Source organism: Antennarius striatus, chromosome 23, assembly GCF_040054535.1.
Source record: "Antennarius striatus isolate MH-2024 chromosome 23, ASM4005453v1, whole genome shotgun sequence".
NCBI classification, from domain to species: domain Eukaryota; kingdom Metazoa; phylum Chordata; class Actinopteri; order Lophiiformes; family Antennariidae; genus Antennarius; species Antennarius striatus.
The window spans coordinates 7,995,620-8,014,740 of record NC_090798.1 but is presented as its reverse complement, the minus strand read 5'-3'; positions in this window follow the sequence as shown (position 1 = coordinate 8,014,740).

Below are 19,121 nucleotides of genomic sequence, written 5' to 3'. Positions count from 1 at the left end.
GTAAAGTTAATTTTAACTGACATATATGTTATTCATAATTATGAAAAATAGAAGAAAAAATAAATTTTATATGTGTAGCATCATCCGTTTGGTCAAAAAAGCTTAAAATCTGGTTCAGTGGTCTCCCGGGCGTCATACATCACTGGCGCCCAAACTAGTTTAGCAGCCATAAGAAACAATGCAACTCTAGACTAACTCCAAAACTATCATGGTTATCTGCGCGGTGAACGGTTGTGTCAACAGATCAGCAAGAAGACACAAAGACATGGACCTGTCGTTCTTTAGAATACCTTCTGAGAAGCTAGGAAGGAGATGGAGAGCACGGATAAACCGGGTCAAAATGACCCAGGATCAGAGGATCTTCATGAACACTTTACCTCGGAGGATTTCATAGAGATTTGAAGGTAAGATCGTTTTCAGACAACCCATAGTATTTATTCTGAATTCACAAGGTTTAGTGGATAGTTAATTAATGTCTGGAGCTACTGTATAAATGTTGTTATTACCAGATTAGCATGTGATTATGGCACTGGAGAAAAATAAACAATATCAAACGTGATGGACAGAGAAATGATGGGGTTCGTTTCCCCTTGTCAGTCATTTACAACAATTGGCTCAGATTTCGGGGGGTTATCTCCTTGATTTGGTTTACTTTGTGGATGGAAAAGTTAATCGCGCTAAAGATGCTAACGCGCTAGCCCGTCAATGGGATTTTCCATATTATGTTAGCATTGAGCTAACCGCTATTTATTAGTTGGACTGTGTGGAATTAATAACAACTCTAGTCTGACCTTAACAGTAAATTTATTGGAAAGTCCATCTCCCTTCCATGGAAAGTAGAGTTTATTACCAGGAAATAGTGACAAGATATAATAAATATTATCCAGAGGCAATTCAGATATATTGGTATTTATGTGATCTTCACTTATATCAAAAATGTAAAGCTCAACCTGCATGTTTGGGTTGATTCATGAAACTTTGATGTAATATTATTGTGTTTACATAAAGTGCAACAGTTGTGAAGTACATATTGTATTTATACGGTAATCATTATTTCAGAATGAGCTGTTGAATGTCAAGCAGAGGCGCATCCTAAAGCCTGATGCAGTTCCAAGTAGGATCTCAGGAATGAGCCGTAGATTGGTGATGAAATTGTCGGAGTGGTGTAATCCTGTGTCCGAAAATTCCAAAAGTTCCTGTCGGGTGTAGGATGTTAAAGTGAAGCTGTTCCGTACGAACACACCCAAGATGAGCCGGAAAATTATTATAAAGTTGCAAAACTGGAAGAGATGCCAGGCCTCGTGGTGTCCATGCGCCGCCATCTTGGTCATGATCTGAAATTTGGTCATATGTCAGAAATTTGTGAAATACAGTGGTTTTCATCACCAATTATGCGTCAGGCTAAACTGTCTGTGGAAAACATAATAAAGTCAGTACCAGGGCCCAATAGAATGGTAGTGACATGTCTGACAGACATCGTTAGCTTTTGAGCTAACGAGCTACTTAATTCAATACAGAAAACCATGTCAGAAATGACTTATCTAGAGGGGAGGCGTGCTTTGGGAGGAATGGAAGGAGCTGGATAAAACACATTTGGAGCTCCTCGTCCTAGATGGGGTCTATAAGTCAAAGGACAAATCAACATCCAGGTTGTTGGATGCAGAAACAGGCACGGCTGTATTTTGAGCCACAGTGAGGGAGATCCAGGAGAGGACTGCACCAAGTACACCAGTGTATGGTGAGTGAATGTGTGTGTGTGTGTGGGGGGGGGGGGTGTATACGTGTAAAGGAAGTAAAGGAATCATGGTGGTCATGTTTCTCAGTTACTTTTGGGGGAAAGGGGAAGAGGAAGAAGTGCCAGAACTGCAGACCATCTCGTGACAAGCATGACCTGTGTGAAATGTGAAAATTCATTTGCACAAATGAATTTTGGTGTATGCAGTTAAATGCAGCGAGTCTACATAAGGGAAACCAAACAACCACTACACAGGCGCATGGCACAACACAGAAGAGCCAACACATCAGGACAGGACTCGGCAGTCTTCCTTCACCTCAAGAAGAGGGACACTCATTTCAGGACACTGATGTTCAGATCTTGGACAGGGAAGAAAAGCAGGATTTTAGCAGGCTTCTTCACATGTTGAAAGACTGTGGAAAGCGCGTTTCCATTTCCGGACCTCTGCCACAACTGAGCCACAGCATTGGCCGTTTCAGCCGTACCCTCAGCCTTCATTCATGGCTCCAGTCTGCCAGTGAAGACAATTTTAACCTCTTCTGGAAGCGTTCTTCCTTTTATCTGAAGGATGGTATCCATCCTAGTAGGCTCAGTGTACGTATCTTAACGGAAAACATATTTTACTCAGTTTTAAGTGCTACTGCAGCTTGACTATTGTCTACTGCATGCTCAGAGAACCAGGTGTGCTCGTCACAGGTCACTTCCGGTCAACAACCGCGGGCTGAGTTCCTCTTTGCAGCACCAGCATCATCATCCCAATCAGGAATTGGACATGGACTGGAATAACAGCTCATCCAAATCACTGAAAGCTGCTGCAACAAAGTTTGGTCTCTATCAATTAATTAGAGACCCCACTAGATTTGGAAATACAGTCCTTGATCTCCTTTTTACAAATCAACCATCTAAATATGCACTGTTTGGTGTAATTCATACTGCAATATCAGACCATTAGAAAAACTGCAAAACCTTCAAGAAGCCATACTTGTTGTTCTTTCTCAAAAATTCCAAACTCAAATCTACGTCAGTTTAATGGCGAAATTAATGATATTGATTGGAGCAATGAACTGACTTTAGAAAACCCAGAACAAATCCTGTCTCAACTCTATGAAAGAGTGGAGTCAATGCGTAAAAAATTTACTACTGCATACAAGGTACAGTCTCGGCAGAGTAAATTACTGTGGATAAATTCCGAAATCTTGCAATTACTCAAACAGAGGGCATTTTCTCTTAAAATGTATGGATCATCAAAAACGGTGGAAAATAAAACACATTTTATTGAGATCAGAAATAAATGTACGACTGAACTATATAAGGCTAAAGCTGCTTACTTTCAAAAACAAATTACCCAAGCTTCCTCTAAACCTAAAACATTATGGCAGACACTTAAAGTCATCACTGGGGAAAATGAGAAAAAAAAAAGACAATATTCAAATCTCTCTACAGGGAACCCATCACTGAATGTGAAACAATTGCAAGCGCTTTCAATGAGTATTTTGTTTCATCTGTTAGAGAATTAGCATCAAATTTTGATGCTCCCTCTTGCCCCCCATTGGTTTATTCTTCTACCTTACATCCCTTCTCACTTTTTTGAGATTACATAAACAGAGCTGTTTGAGACCTTGAATTCTTTGAAAAATTCACCTGCCCGTGATATTTATGGTTTGAATATATATTTTTTAAAGATTCATGCTGAAAGCTTCATAACTCTTTTACTACATCTGATAAATCTCTGTATCAAGCTTTATGTTTTCCCTTGTGGCTTGAAAACAGCTCAAATCAACCCCATTTTCCGATCTGAAGATCCAACCTTAGTTTCAAACTACAGGCCAATATCAATTCTCCCAGTTTTATCTAAATTATTGGAAAAAATCCTCTGTAATCAATTAAGCAACCATCTTGAAAGTAATAACCTGCTCAGTGACTCCCAACATGGTTTCCGTTCCACACGGTCAACCACGTCTGCATTATTATTTTTCACTGAACAAATACGTACTTCACTCAACAAAGGTCATGTCACTGGAGCCATTTTCGTTGATTTCTGTATAGCCTTTGATACAGTGAATCATCAGATTTTATTGCACAAACTTAGCTCATTCCAACTTTCTTCCTCTGTGGTAATGATGCTCTCCTCATGTTTATCAAACAGGTCTCAGGTGGTTAGAATTGATCATGGAACATTGTCCCCTTTAATGTGTGATATGGGAGTTCCACAGGGTAGCATACTGGGACCCTTACTCTTTTTACTGTACATCAATGATCTTCCAAATGTGTGTAAATACTCCAATTGTTTGCCATATGCCGATGACACTGTCCTTTTTCTTTCTGACCCAGACCCTAATATTGTAAACTCTAAACTCTGCTCTGATCTTGGTATCCTACATAACTGGTTGAATGCTAACCATTTAACTATTAATGTCAAGAAAACAAAATGCATGTACTTCCACTCACCTAAGAAATCCATATTCGTCTCAGACCCAATTCACTTTGCTAGTCATGAGCTATCTATTACAGAAACCTATACATATCTAGGCGTAGTTCTTGATTCACATCTCACTTACCGAAATCATGTTAATTATTTAACAAAGAAGCTCAACCAGAAACTGTACGTATATACCAAGATCAGACCATATCTTACCATTACTGTCTCAAACACATATCTTCATGCAGTAATTCTTTCAACACTATCTTACTGCCTCCCAATCTGGTCCCTCGACACAAAGGAAACTACTGAGCCAATAGCAAGACTGTACAATATAGTTTATAAGATTCATGGCAAATTTCCACACTGTACTGTACTTTCTTATTCTAATGCCTTGACCTTCCAGAACTATACAAATAATCAGGCTATGAAATTGTACCATTGGATGCAAAAAAAATAACACGTCTTCAACACTCACTGATCTGGTTCCAAGACCCAACATAAGACATGAACGTGTCACTAGATCAGTCTCCCAAGCACTTATCCCAGGACCAGCTTACAAAAATAGCTATGGTCAGAGGTAATTTTTTCACACATATACCCAAATCTGGAATGAGATACCATATTATATTAGAACAATAACCTCTGTTACACGTTTTAAACAGACATATAAACACTACCTGATGGAAGGATAAACTTGCAACCACTAACCTAACCCATGTGTGCATACTTCATTCAAGTCCCTGCCTCTTTAAATGTTTTGTGTTGCTGTCTGTGTTGTTGACTGTCTTGTGATGTGTTTCTGTCTTTCATGTGCTATAGAACAGGAACCTGCTGTAAAACAGTTTTAACTGAGTCAGGCCTGATTGATTGTAACTGATTGTTTATTATGTTATTTTTAATCCTTTCCTGTATAAATAAACAAATAAAAAGTCTCTGGGATGAGAGACGAAATGTCTTCACAAACTTTCTTAACGTCCAGTGGATTGACTTAAACAGCTTTTGGATAACCATGACCTGGGTGACTGAGAACCTACACAGACATCATTTACACAAAGCACAGTGTTGTGACATGTCACTCTTGGGCTGTGTAGATGAACAGACAGACAAACACAAATAAACACAGACACGCACGCCTTGTTCAGATCTGCTATTGCTTGTCATTTTTTATATTCATCCCTGATTCATAAGAATATATGTAAAACAAAATATAACTATGTTTCAGTGTTAAATGTTCAATGTACTGTAATGCTATCGTTTCATATGTTGGTATTTCAATAGTAATAATATGGTGAAACAATAATAATTGTTTTTTTTTTAATGGAAAAGGAGGGAATTATCCTAATTTAACCAACTACACACCAACTAATGTCATGTATTCTTTCACTACATCCATAAACCTCCTCTTCGGCCTTCCTCTAGGCCTCCTGCCTTGGCAGTTCAGCACTCAGCATCCTTTTACCAATATATTCACTATCTCTCCTCTGGACATGTCCAAACCATCTCAGTCTGGCCTCTCTGACTTTATCTTCAAAACCTCGCTAACATGTGCTGTCCCTCTGATATACTCATTCCTGATCCTATCCATCCTGGTCACTCCCAAAGAGAACCTCAGTATCTTCATCTCTGCTACCTCCAGCTCTGTCTCCTGTCTTTTCCTCAGTGTCACTGTCTCTAGACCAACACAGTTTTGTACACCTTTCCTTGAATTTTAGCTGAAACTCTTCTATCACCCAACACACCTGACACTTTTCTCCACCCGTTCCATCCTGCCTGTACATGCTTCTTCACCTCTTTTCCACACTCTCCATTGCTCTGGACTGTTGACCCTAGGTACTTAAAATCCTCCACTTTCTTGATCTCTTCTCCTTGTAACCTCACTCTTCCATTTGGGTTCTCTCATTCACACACATGTACTCTGTCTTACTGCGGCTAACCTTCATTCCTCTCCTTTCCAGGACAAACCTCCACCTCTCTAGCTTCTCCTCCACCTGTTCCCTGCTCTCACTACAGATCACAATGTCATCTGCAAACATCATAGTCCATGGAGATTCGTCAATTAGCCTGTCCATCACCATAGCAAACAAGAAGGGGCTCAGAGCTAAGCCCTGATGGTACCTAAAAAAAGTTAAGGAACAACATTTCACTAAATATTGATAGAATAGTTAGTAACGGAGTTAGTAATGACATATAAACAATACTTGTAGGAATTTGTTTGTGGTTTTGGGCAACATTTGGGTATAAAAACATGCACTGGATCAAACTGACTCACAACATCAGTGTCGTTTGTGACAGATGAACAAAGAAGAAAGGTTAAAAATCGCTGAAATCTTACATGTAATTGGAAATAGCACAAAAGCACATTGAAAATGTTGGTACACAAAAACATTTTGAAAATTCCATGCACATTTATAAATTGATGACCGGAACACATTACAAAGAGTTTAGGACATTGCCAAGCTATTCCGGCTTTCAATGAGAGCAGATGTCTTTTCTTCTGTCTCTCGTTGTTGCTAACTGTGCTATCTCTCTCGAACTCATTCTGGATAAACACTCATTAACTCTCACTGACTCCTTTAAAATGCCAAAAGGAAGAGGCAAATCTGAGGAGTCTGAGAATAAACATGAAATTAAAACCCTGGAACGAATCGTCTCTGGGTTGGAGGCGCAAATCCGCACTGTGGACCAGCACAGGAGTAACTTCGATAAGTACAGTAGTGAACTTGATAAGAGGCTGGAAGAAAAGCTGCAACCGTTAATAAACCGCTTGCAAAAAGTGGAGGATGACATGAAAAAAATGCAGAAAGAAGCAGAACAAGGACAACAAAGAATGGAGGAATTCGAACAAAGCATTCAAATAAATGACGTGATCATCACCGGCATCAAACTTAAGCCAAGAAATTATGCACATGCCATGACCAGAGGAGTGGAAACAGAACAGAGCACCGATTATGAGTAGGTGGAACAACAGGTGATTACTCAACTGAGGGACCTGGAGATTAACATCGAGCCGGACCAGATTGAGATATGTCACCCCCTACCATCTGGAGGTAGGAGACCACCTGCAGTGCTGATAAAGTTCTACAACCGCAAGTCCAAAATTGCAGAAAACAGCCATTTCTGCAATGTCTGAAGAAATGAAAGATCTGATACAGAGAACCGCTGATCAAGATAATCTGGAATTGAAAACCGATCACTTTGTGGATTATACCCTGTCTGACCCAAATGGAATTATTGACCCGGATAACAATTTTTACAGAGATACAATGAGAAATAATGGATATCACACCCAGGAGCTATACAACAAAAAGTTTAAACCTAATGGCCAGCTTTCACTAATTCACGTCACCAGTAGGAGTCTATACACCAATGTTGGACGCATTAAAGATTACCTAAATCAGTTTGATAATCCATTTAAAATCATCGCTATGACAGAAACTTGGATTAATGAAAACAAAGGCATGGATTTCCATGTGGAGGGATATAACATGACTTGTGTGAACAGGAGGAACAAAGGAGGGGGGGGGGGTTTGCCCTGTTTATTGATAATAATATTAAATTTGAGACTCTAAAAAATATGTCGATAACTTGATAATATAATGGAATGTGTAACTGTGGAAGTGTTTGTGAAAAAAGGTAAAAATATTGTTGTAAATTGTGTCTACAGAGCACCTGATTCTAAAATAGAAGATTTTACTGAATGTGTGGGAAATTTACTCTCAAAAATCAATCACAAATGTGGTGATATCAACATTGATCTGTTAAACCCCAACAAAAACGCACAAACTGAAAGCTTCATAAATATGATGTACACATTTGGTTTACAACCTTTAATCTTCTTCTTCTTCTTCTTTTCCTTTCGGCTTTTCCCTTCAGGGGTCGCCACAGCGAATCAATTTCCTCCATCTAGCCCTGTCCTTTGAATCCTCTTCTCTCACACCAACTACCTTCATGTCTTCCCTCATTACATCCATAAACCTCCTCTTTGGTCTTCCTCTAGGCCTCCTGCCTGGCAGTTCAAAACTCAGCATCCTTCTACCAATATATTCACTATCTCTCCTCTGGACATGTCCAAACCATCTCAGTCTGGCCTCTCTGACTTTATCTCCAAAACCTCTAACATGTGCTGTCCCTCTGATGTACTCATTCCTGATCCTATCCTTCCTGGTCACTCCCAGAGAGAACCTCAGCATCTTCATCTCTGCTACCTCTAGCTCTGTCTCCTGTCTTTTCTTCAGTGACACTGTCTCTAGACCAAACAACATCGCTGGTCTCACCACAATTTTGTACACCTTTCCCTTCATTTTAGCAGAAACTCTTCTATCACACATCACACCTGACACTTTCCTCCACCCGTTCCATCCTGCCTGGACACGCTTCTTCACCTCTTTTCCACACTCTCCATTGCTCTGGACTGTTGAGCCTAAGTACTTAAAATCCTCCACCTTCTTGATCTCTTCTCCCTCTAACCTCACTCTTCCACTTGGGTCCCTCTCATTCACACACATGTATTCTGTCTTACTGCGGCTAACCTTCATTCCTCTCCTTTCCAGGACGAACCTCCACTTCTCTAGCTTCTCCTCCACCTGTTCCCTGCTCTCACTACAGATCACAATGTCATCTGCAAACATCATAGTCCATGGAGATTCCTGTCTAACCTCGTCTGTCAGCCTGTCCATCACCATGGCAAACAAGAAGGGGCTCAGAGCTGATCCCTGATGCAGTCCCACCTCCACCTTGAACTCCTCTGTCACACCTACAGCACACCTCACCACTGTCTTACAGTCTTCATACATGTCCTGCACCGTTCTAACATACTTCTCTGCCACTCCAGACTTCCTCATACAATACCACAGTTCCTCTCTGGGCACCCTGTCATAAGCTTTCTCCAGATCTACAAAAACACAATGCAGCTCCCTCTGGCCTTCTCTGTACTTCTCTATCAACATCCTCAAAGCAAATACTGCATCTGTAGTACTCTTTTTTGGCATGAAACCATACTGCTGCTCACAAATGTTCACTTCTGCCCTTAGTCTAGCTTCCACTACTCTCTCCCATAACTTCATTGTATGGCTCATCAGCTTTATTCCTCTATAGTTGCCACAACTCTGCACATCTCCTTTGTTCTTAAAAATGGGCACCAGCACACTTCTCCTCCATTCCTCAGGCATCTTCTCACTATCTAAGATCCTGTTGAACAACCCAGTCAGAAACTCTACCGCCACCTCTCCTAGACACTTCCATACCTCTACAGGTATATCATCAGGACCGACTGCCTTTCCACTCTTCATCCTCTTCAATGCCCTCCTCACTTCATCCTGACTAATCTTTGCTACATCCTGGTCCACAACAGTCACCTCTTCTAGTCTTTAAGGTTTACAACCTTTAATCACTAAACCAAATAGAATCACTACTCATAGTGCCACCTTGATAGATAATATTTTCACTAATATTATGCTTAATGAAACTATGAGCGGCCTACTGATCAATGACATAAGTGATCACCTCCCAATATTTACCAACTATGACTGGAAACAAACCGTGTGTCGAGAACAGGCCCAAACATTCTACAAGAAAGTCAAGACTGAAGAAAGAATGCATGCATTAAGAAATGATCTTTTAGCTCTGAACTGGTCTGATGTTTACACTGCTGAGGATGTTAACACTGCATATGACTATCTCACCGATAGAATAGAAGATTTGTACAATTTCATTGTCCAGTGAAGAAAATTCATCTAAACAAAAAAGGTGTTAAGAAACCATGGATGACGTCGTCACTGATCAATGCCTGTCGGAAAAAGAAAACATTATATAAAAAGTTTCTTAAACAAAGAACAGAACAAGCAGAAACTAAATACAAAAAAATATAGAAATAAATTAAACATTATAATACGAACATGTAAGAAAGAATACTACAGTAACTTTCTTGCAGAAAATAGAAATTACACCAAAAAATTATGGGACATAATCAATAATGTTATAAAACAAAGTAAGGCCAAATCATCCTATCCAGAATACTTTAATATTAAAAATACAAAAATAGAGGATATGGATAAAGTAGCTAATAAGTTTAATGAATTATCTGTGGGTGTTGGACCTGAGGTGGCAGAAAACATTCCTGTCTCACACTTGCACTGGGATTATTTGGATGACATTGGAGGAAGGAACCCAAACTCAATGTTTCTGGCGCCAGTGAAGGACACAGAGATAAAACACCTGGTCAGTGAATGCGTAGCAGAAACTTCTACTGATGTGAATGGATTTTGTCACGGGGTGCGAACAGGACCCAAGTGCAGCACAAAGAGGCAAGACAGGAGTTAAGTTCAACAGTGTTTATTTTCAGGCCGGGCAGAGTCGAACCTGGGTCTCCCAGGCGGCAGGCAGGCAGGTAACCGATAGGCCAGCGGAGCACGCTGGAGACACGATGGATCACTCCAGAGAAAGGGAGCAGGCAGGAGACGAGGTCAAGGGACTGAAGGCTAGTCAATTTACCGGGGCTGGAACAGGAGGCAGAGTCGTTGGACGGGCGATGGTCAGGTTTACCGGCACAGAGAGACAAGGCAGAATCCGTGGACGAACGGCGGGTAGGTTGGCTGGGAGGCAGACGAGAGGCAGAGTCCAGGGACAAAACAGGTCGTGATCGGGCAGGCAATCCGGAGTAGCACGCTGGAAAGTAAGACATCGGTCGATTACAATCTGGCAGAGACTCAGTGTGAGACGTGGGTTTAAATACCGGACTGATTGCTGATGGGCTGTAGGTGTGGGTGATCAGCGGGAGGTGTGGTCAGGCTGGGAGGTGGGATAGTGGAAACTGTGGAGCAGACTGCAGGAATGGAGTGATCATGACAGGACCCCCCCCTCAAGGGACGGCCCTTGACGTCCCAAAAACCGACCCGGTGTGGGAGGTGGGGGAAAACAGGAAGGCGGGCTAGAATTCCAGGTGTTGGTGGTGGAAATCGCGCACCATCAGGGGGTCCACAATGTGGCGACCCGGGACCCAAGACCTCTCCTCTGGACCGTACCCCTGCCAGTCCACGAGGTACTGCGGTCCGCGAACCCGGTGGTGGGAACGAATGATGCGACGGACCGTGTAGACTGGTCCTCCTTCCCCTTGGATGGCAGGAGGCGGAGGGGGATGAGCTGGGGACAGAGGGCTCTCATGCACAGGTTTGAGTTTCGATACATGGAAAGTGGGGTGAACCCACAAAGTGCGAGGCAGCAGTAATTTTACTGCTGTCGGGCTGATTACCTTAGAGACCGGAAATGGGCCCACAAACCTGGGGGCCAGCTTCTTGGACTCTACGCGCAGGGGAAGGTCTCGGGTGGAGAGCCACACCTTCTGGCCCACCTGATATTTGGGTGCAGGAGTCCGTTGGCGGTTAGCAGCGGTGGCATAGCGCTCCCCGGTGCGGAGTAGGGTGTCGAGGGCCCTGGACCACACCTGACGGCAGACGTGAGCAGAAGCAGAGGGGCAGGAGACCTCGGTGTCCAGGGCAGGAAAGAAACAGAGGCGGTTGGTAACCATAAACACAGTGAAATGGTGAGAGACCGGTGGCGGAGCTGGTCAGCGAATTGTGGGTATACTCAACCCACACCAAATGGGAAGCCCAAGAGGTGGGCTCCCAAGAGACCATGCAGCGCAGAGCGACCTCCAGGTCCTGGTTAGTTTGTTCCGTCTGACCGTTGGTTTGTGGGTGAAAACACGAGGACAGGCTCGCGGTGGCACCAATAGAGCGACAGAACCTCCTCCAGAATGCAGAGGCAAACTGAGGACCATGGTCTGACACCACAACCAGGGGCAGTCCATGAATCCGAAAGATGTGCAGCGTTATTAGTTGAGCGGTCTGCTTGGCAGATGGAAGCTTCGGCAAAGGAACAAAATGAGCCGTTTTGCTGAACCTGTCTACAATGGTGTAGATGACAGTGTTACCTTCGGAGGCTGGCAGGCCGGTAACAAAATCAAGTGAGATGTGAGACCAGGGGCGCTGAGGTACGGGCAGAGGCTGCAGGAGACCAGCGGGAGTCTGGTGGGACGCCTTGTGTCGGTTGCAGACCTGGCAGGCCTTAACAAAGTCCCTGACGTCCCTCTCCAGAGACGGCCATCAGAAACACTGGTGAAGAAGGTCCCGGGTTCTGAGAGCCCCTGGATGGCACGCCAGTTTGGATGAATGACCCCACTCCAAAACCTCAGTGCGGAGGTCAGCTGGGACAAACAGGCGGTTATCGGGACAGGCACTGGGTCCCGGCTGGCCCTCAGTGGCGGCCCGGACTCTTTCCTCAATGCCCCAGGTGAGGGTGGCAACCACGCAGGGAGACAGAATAATGGTCCCTGGTTCCGCCGTGGCCTCCTCACCTTTCTGGAACTGCCGGGACAGGGCATCAGGTTTGACATTTCTAGAACCGGGGCGATAAGAAAGGGAAAAGTTAAAACGGGTAAAGAACAAGGCCCACCGGGCCTGGCGAGAGTTCAGGCGTCTCGATGTGCTGATGTATTCCAGATTCTTGTGGTCGGTCCAAACCAGAAACGGCTGTTTGGCCCCCTCCAGCCAGTGCCGCCACTCCTCCAACGGCAGCTTAACAGCTAACAGTTCACGATTACCAATGTCATAGTTTTGCTCGGCAGGGGAGAGTCGGCGGGAGAAGTAGGCGCAGGGGTGGAGCTTCTGGTCGGAGATTGCCCTCTGGGAGAGGACGGCCCCAACCCCGACATCCGAGGTGTCCACCTCCACGACGAACTGCCGGTCTGGGTCCGGCATCCGAAGAATGGGGGCTGTGGTGAACTGTTCCTTGAGGGTGCGGAAGGCGGCGGCTGCCTCGGGTGTCCAGGAGAAAGAGACCTTTGAACTGGTGAGCGCAGTGAGGGGGGCCGCCACCGAACTGTAGTTGCGGATGAATCGCCGGTAAAAGTTGGCAAACCCCAGGAATCGTTACCACTTTTTTCGGGAGTCTGGCGTGGGCCACTCGGTGACGGCAGAGACCTTGGACGAGTCCATCTGGATCCTCCCTGGGGAGATGCTGTAACCCAGGAAGGAGATCGATGAAACATGAAACTCACATTTCTCAGCCTTTGCAAACAGGGAGTTCTCCAGGAGTCTCTTAAGGACTGCCTTGACATGCTGAACATGCTCCTGGGTAGACTGGGAAAAAATCAAAATGTCGTCAAGGTAGACAAAAAAAAATCTGTTAAGCATGTCCCGGAGTACGTTTACCAGCATCTGGAATACAGCGGGGGCGTTCGTGAGCCCAAAATACTACACCAAATAATACACCAAATACTCATAATGTCCCACAGGAGTATTGAAGGCCGATTTCCATTCGTCCCCCTCATGAATGCGGACTAGATGGTAGGCGTTGCGGAGGTCTAGCTTGGTGAATACCCGGGCCCCTTGCAGGAGTTCGAATGCAGAGGTCATTAGGGGCAATGGGTACCGGTTCTTTACCGTGATGTCGTTCAGACCCCGGTAATCAATGCAGGGGCGGAGGGACTTGTCCTTCTTCCCCACGAAGAACCCAGCCCCGGCTGGGGAGGAGGAAGGGCGGATGATCCCAGCGGCTAACGAGGCGTTGATGTACTCCTCCATGGCCTGTCGCTCTGGCTGAGAGAGGGAGTACAACCTTCCTTTGGGAGGGAAGTTCCCTTGGAGCAGGTCGATGGCACAGTCATATGGCTAGTGAGGAGGCAAGGACAACGCCTTGGCCTTACTGAAGACCTGCTGGAAGTCGTGATATTCCGGGGGAACGCCGGTTAGGTCAGGGGGGTTGGTGGCGGGTGATGGAGACAACTGGGGCGCCGCCGCTTGACGAAGGCAGGTGAGGTGACAGGAAACCCCCACTCCAGGATGGTTCTAGCCTCCCAATCAACGTGGGAGTTGTGACGCGAGAGCCACGGGAAGCCCAGGACGAGAGGCAGACAAGGATGATCCAGGATGTGGAACTGAATGAGTTCATGGTGGTTACCTGAAAGTAACATGGGAACTGGGGAGGTCTGGTGTCTGATGGTGCCCAGTTTGTGTCCATCCAAGGCTCGTGCAGGAACTGGCTGAGGTAGAGGGACCCGTTTAAGCTTCAGTTGCCGAGCCAACTCTTCGCTGATAATGCAAGCCTGGGCACCGGAGTCTATCAGGGCAACTAAGGAGTGGGATCCCTCAGGCAGGAGAAGACGGACCTGGAGCAGCGGTTTCTGGTCGGGGGGAGACTGTATCTTGGTCGAGCTCACCAGTATCTCCCCGATTACGGGTGAGCTCGGCCTTTTGCTGAACATGTGGCTACCATGTGGCCTCCCTCCCCACAATACAGACATAGCCTGGAGCGAAGACGATGTTGGCGTTCCTCTGGGGCGAGGGAGGTGCAACCCAACTCCATTGGCTCCGACTCCTCCAACGGCCGGCCTGTCAAGGGAGGTGAGCTGGGAGAGTTCCGGCCGAATGAAGCTGATGACTGATGTCGGACGGCCTCCTGGCGCCTCTCCAGCCTCCGGACCTGGATGCGACGATCAATTCGGGTCGCCAGCTCAATGACCCCATCCAGTGAAGTATGGACCTCGTGAGAAACCAGTTCATCCTTGATGTAACCCGCCAGGCGGTGAAGAAAAGTGGCAACCAGGGCCGTAGAGTTCCAGCCGCTCTGACTGGCCTTGGTGCGGAAATCTATGGAGTAATCTGCCACCGTCTAGTTCCCTTGGCGCACGCTCAGTAGTCCCCGATCCGTCTCTGACCTGGAAGACCCCAAGCCAAAAACCTTGCGCAACTCCTCCGAAAAGAGCCGGAAGGAGGCACAGGCAGGAGACTACCTCTCCCACTCAGCAGTGCCCCACAGTCGCGCCAGCCCCGTCAGGTGGTTGATGGTGAAAGCCACCTTGGCTTGTTCGGAAGCAAAGGTGCGGGGCTGAAGGGAGAACAGCAGGGAACAGTTTGTCAAAAAAGGACCACAGGTCTCAGGATCTCCTCCATACCGTTTTGGCATTCCCACCCGGGGTTCTGGAGCACATGTTTTGGCGTTGGAAGGGCGGACCCCAGAGGAGAAGGGACTGGGAATGTCTAGTGCCGCTGTGCCCTCCGGTGGTGGTGGTGACCCGGTGCCGACCCCCATGACATCCAGACGGGCCAAGATGTTTGCAAAGGCAGCGTCGAGCTTGCTCTCCAGGGTGGAGAAACGGACCTCCTGCTCTCGGAGGAAGTCAGTGACTGCAGTGTGGCCGAACATCTCTGGGGAAAGGGAGCTCTCACTGCCTGTGCGACTCATGGAAGTGGGATTGTGTGCTGGGTCCATTACTGGCCAGATTGTACTGTCACGGGGTGCGAACAGGACCCAAGAGCAGCACAAAGAGGCAAGACAGGAGTTAAGTTCAACAGTGTTTATTTTCAGGCCGGGCGGAGTGGGAGTCGAACCTGGGTCTCCAAGGCTGCAGGCAGGCAGGTAACCGATAGGCCAGCGGAGCACGCTGGAGACACGATGGATCACTCCAGAGAAAGGGAGCAGGCAGGAGACGAGGTCAAGGGACGGAAGGCTAGTCAATTTACCGGGGCTGGAACAGGAGGCAGTCATTGGACAGGCGAGGGTCAGGTTTACCGGCACAGAGAGACAAGGCAGAATCCGTGGACGAAGGGCGGGTAGGTTGGCTGGTAGGCAATCGAGAGGCAGAGTCCAGGGACGAAACAGGTCGTGATCGGGCAGACATCGGTCGATTACAATCTGGCAGAGACTGAGTGTGAGACGTGGGTTTAAATACCGGACTGATTGCTGATTGGCTGTAGGTGTGGTCAGGCTGGGAGGTGGGATAGTGGAAACTGTGGAGCAGACTGCAGGAATGGAGTGATCATGACAGGATTTGATATGAAGCTAATTAAGGACATACTGGATGGGATTCTGCAACCACTTACACACATATGTAATTTGTCATGTCAAACTGGGCTGTTTCCTGACAAAATGAAGATTGCTAAAGTTGTTCCGATATATAAAAATGGGGATGCTTATGAATTTACAAACTACAGACCTGTTTCAATACTACCACAGCTATCAAAAATCCTAGAGAAGCTGTTCAATAACAGACTGGACAAATTTATAACAAAGCACAATCTCCTTGACTGTAGTCAGTCCGGCTTCAGGAAGGAACATTCCACTGCGTTAGCACTGACAGAAACAACAGAACTCATTACTGATGCCATAGATCAAAAGATGTACTCCATAGGAATCTTTATTGACCTTAAAAAGGCTTTTGACACAATTGATCATAAAATTTTAATTGAGAAGCTAGAACGATTTGGATTTAGGGGTACAGTACTAAATTGGATAAAGAGTTATTTACATGAGAGGTCTCAATATGTTACTCTGGGCGTGACGACATCAAAAACATTAGACATTGTGTGTGGGGTGCCACAGGGGTCAGTGTTGGGTCCAAAATTATTTATACTCTAATGATTTATGTAAGGTTTCAAAGGTACTTAAAATGATACTTTTTGTGGATGATACAACCATCCTTTGCAAAGGACATGATATAAACAAAGTAGCCCAAACAGTCAATGAGGAGTTAGCCAAGATGCAATTATGGTTTGATATAAACAAATTATACTTGAACCTACAAATACTTCTTCTTCTTCTTTTCCTTTCGGCTTTTCCCTTCAGGGGTCGCCACAGCAAATCAATTTCCTCCATCTAGCCCTGTCCTTTGAATCCTCTTCTCTCACACCAACTACCTTCATGTCTTCCCTCATTACATCCATAAACCTCCTCTTTGGTCTTCCTCTAGGCCTCCTGCCTGGCAGTTCAAAACTCAGCATCCTTCTACCAATATATTCACTATCTCTCCTTTGGACATGTCCAAACCATCTCAGTCTGGCCTCTCTGACTTTATCTCCAAAACCTCTAACATGTGCTGTCCCTCTGATGTACTCATTCCTGATCCTATCCTTCCTGGTCACTCCCAGAGAGAACCTCAGCATCTTCATCTCTGCTACCTCCAGCTCTGTCTCCTGTCTTTTCTTCAGTGACACTGTCTCTAGACCAAACAACATCGCTGGTCTCACCACAGTTTTGTACACCTTTCCCTTCATTTTAGCTGAAACTCTTCTATCACACATCACACCTGACACTTTCCTCCACCCGTTCCATCCTGCCTGGACACGCTTCTTCACCTCTTTTCCACACTCTCCATTGCTCTGGACTGTTGAGCCTAAGTACTTAAAATCCTCCAACTTCTTGATCTCTTCTCCCTCTAGCCTCACGCTTCCACTTGGGTCCCTCTCATTCACACACATGTACTCTGTCTTACTGCGACTAACCTTCATTGCTCTCCTTTCCAGGACAAACCTCCACCTCTCTAGCTTCTCCTCCACCTGTTCCCTGCTCTCACTACAGATCACAATGTCATCTGCAAACATCATAGTCCATGGAGATTCCTGTCTAACCTCGTCTGTCAGCCTGTCCATCACCATGGCAAACAAGAAGGGGCTCAGAGCTTATCCCTGATGCAGTCCCACCTCCACCTTGAACTCCTCTGTCACACCTACAGCACACCTCACCACTGTCTTACAGTCTTCATACATGTCCTGCACCATTCTAACATACTTCTCTGCCACTCCAGACTTCCTCATACAATACCACAGTTCCTCTCTGGGCACCTTGTCATAAGCTTTCCCCAGATCTACAAAAACACAATGCAGCTCCCTCTGGCCTTCTCTGTACTTCTCTATCAACATCCTCAAAGCAAATACTGAATCTGTAGTACTCTTTTTTGGCATGAAACCATACTGCTGCTCACAAAAGTTCACTTCTGCCCTTAGTCTAGCTTCCACTACTCTCTCCCATAACTTCATTGTATGGCTCATCAGCTTTATTCCTCTGTAGTTGCCACAACTCTGCACATCTCCTTTGTTCTTAAAAATGGGCACCAGCACACTTCTCCTCCATTCCTCAGGCATCTTCTCACTATCTAAGATCCTGTTGAACAACCCAGTCAGAAACTCTACCGCCACCTCTCCTAGACACTTCCATACCTCTACAGGTATATCATCAGGACCGACTGCCTTTCCACTCTTCATCCTCTTCAATGCCCTCCTCACTTCCTCCTGACTAATCTTTGCTACATCCTGGTCCACAACAGTCACCTCTTCTAGTCTTTGTTCCCTCTCATTTTCCACGTTCATCAACTCTTCAAAGTACTCTTTCCATCTTCCCATCACACTACTGGCACCTGTCAATAGACTTCCATCCCTATCCTTAATCACCCTTACCTGCTGCACATCCTTCCCATCTCTGTCTCTCTGTCTTGCCAACCGGTATAGATCAGTCTCTCCCTCCTTACTGGCCAACCTAGCATACAAGTCATCATAAGCTTCTTGTTTGGCCTTTGCTACCTCTACCTTCACCTTACGCTGCATCTCCCTGTACTCCTGTCTACTCTCCTCAGTCCTCTCAGTGTCCCACTTCCTCTTGGCTAACCTCTTTCTCTGTATACACTCCTGTACCTCCTCATTCCACCACCAAGTCTCCTTATCTACTTTCCTTCCAGATGACACACCAAGTACTCTCCTACCTGTCTCCCTGATCACATTAGCTGTAGTTGTCCAGTCATCTGGAAGCACCTCCTGACCACCCAGAGCCTGTCTTAACTCCTTCCTAAAAGTCATGCAACACTCTTCCTTTTTCAGCTTCCACCATTTCGTCTTCTGCTCTGCCTTTGCCCTCTTCATCTTCCTCACCACCAGAGTCATCCTACACACCACCATCCTATGCTGTTTGGCTACACTCTCACCTACCACTACTTTACAGTCACTGATCTCCTTCAGGTTACACCGTCTACACAAGATGTAGTCTACCTGTGTGCTCCTACCACCACTCTTATAGGTCACTCTATGTTCCTGCCTCTTCTGGAAGAAAGTATTCACTACAGCCATTTCCATCCTTTTTGCAAAGTCAACTACCATCTGTCCTTCTGCGTTCCTCTCCTGGATACCAAACCTGCCCATCACC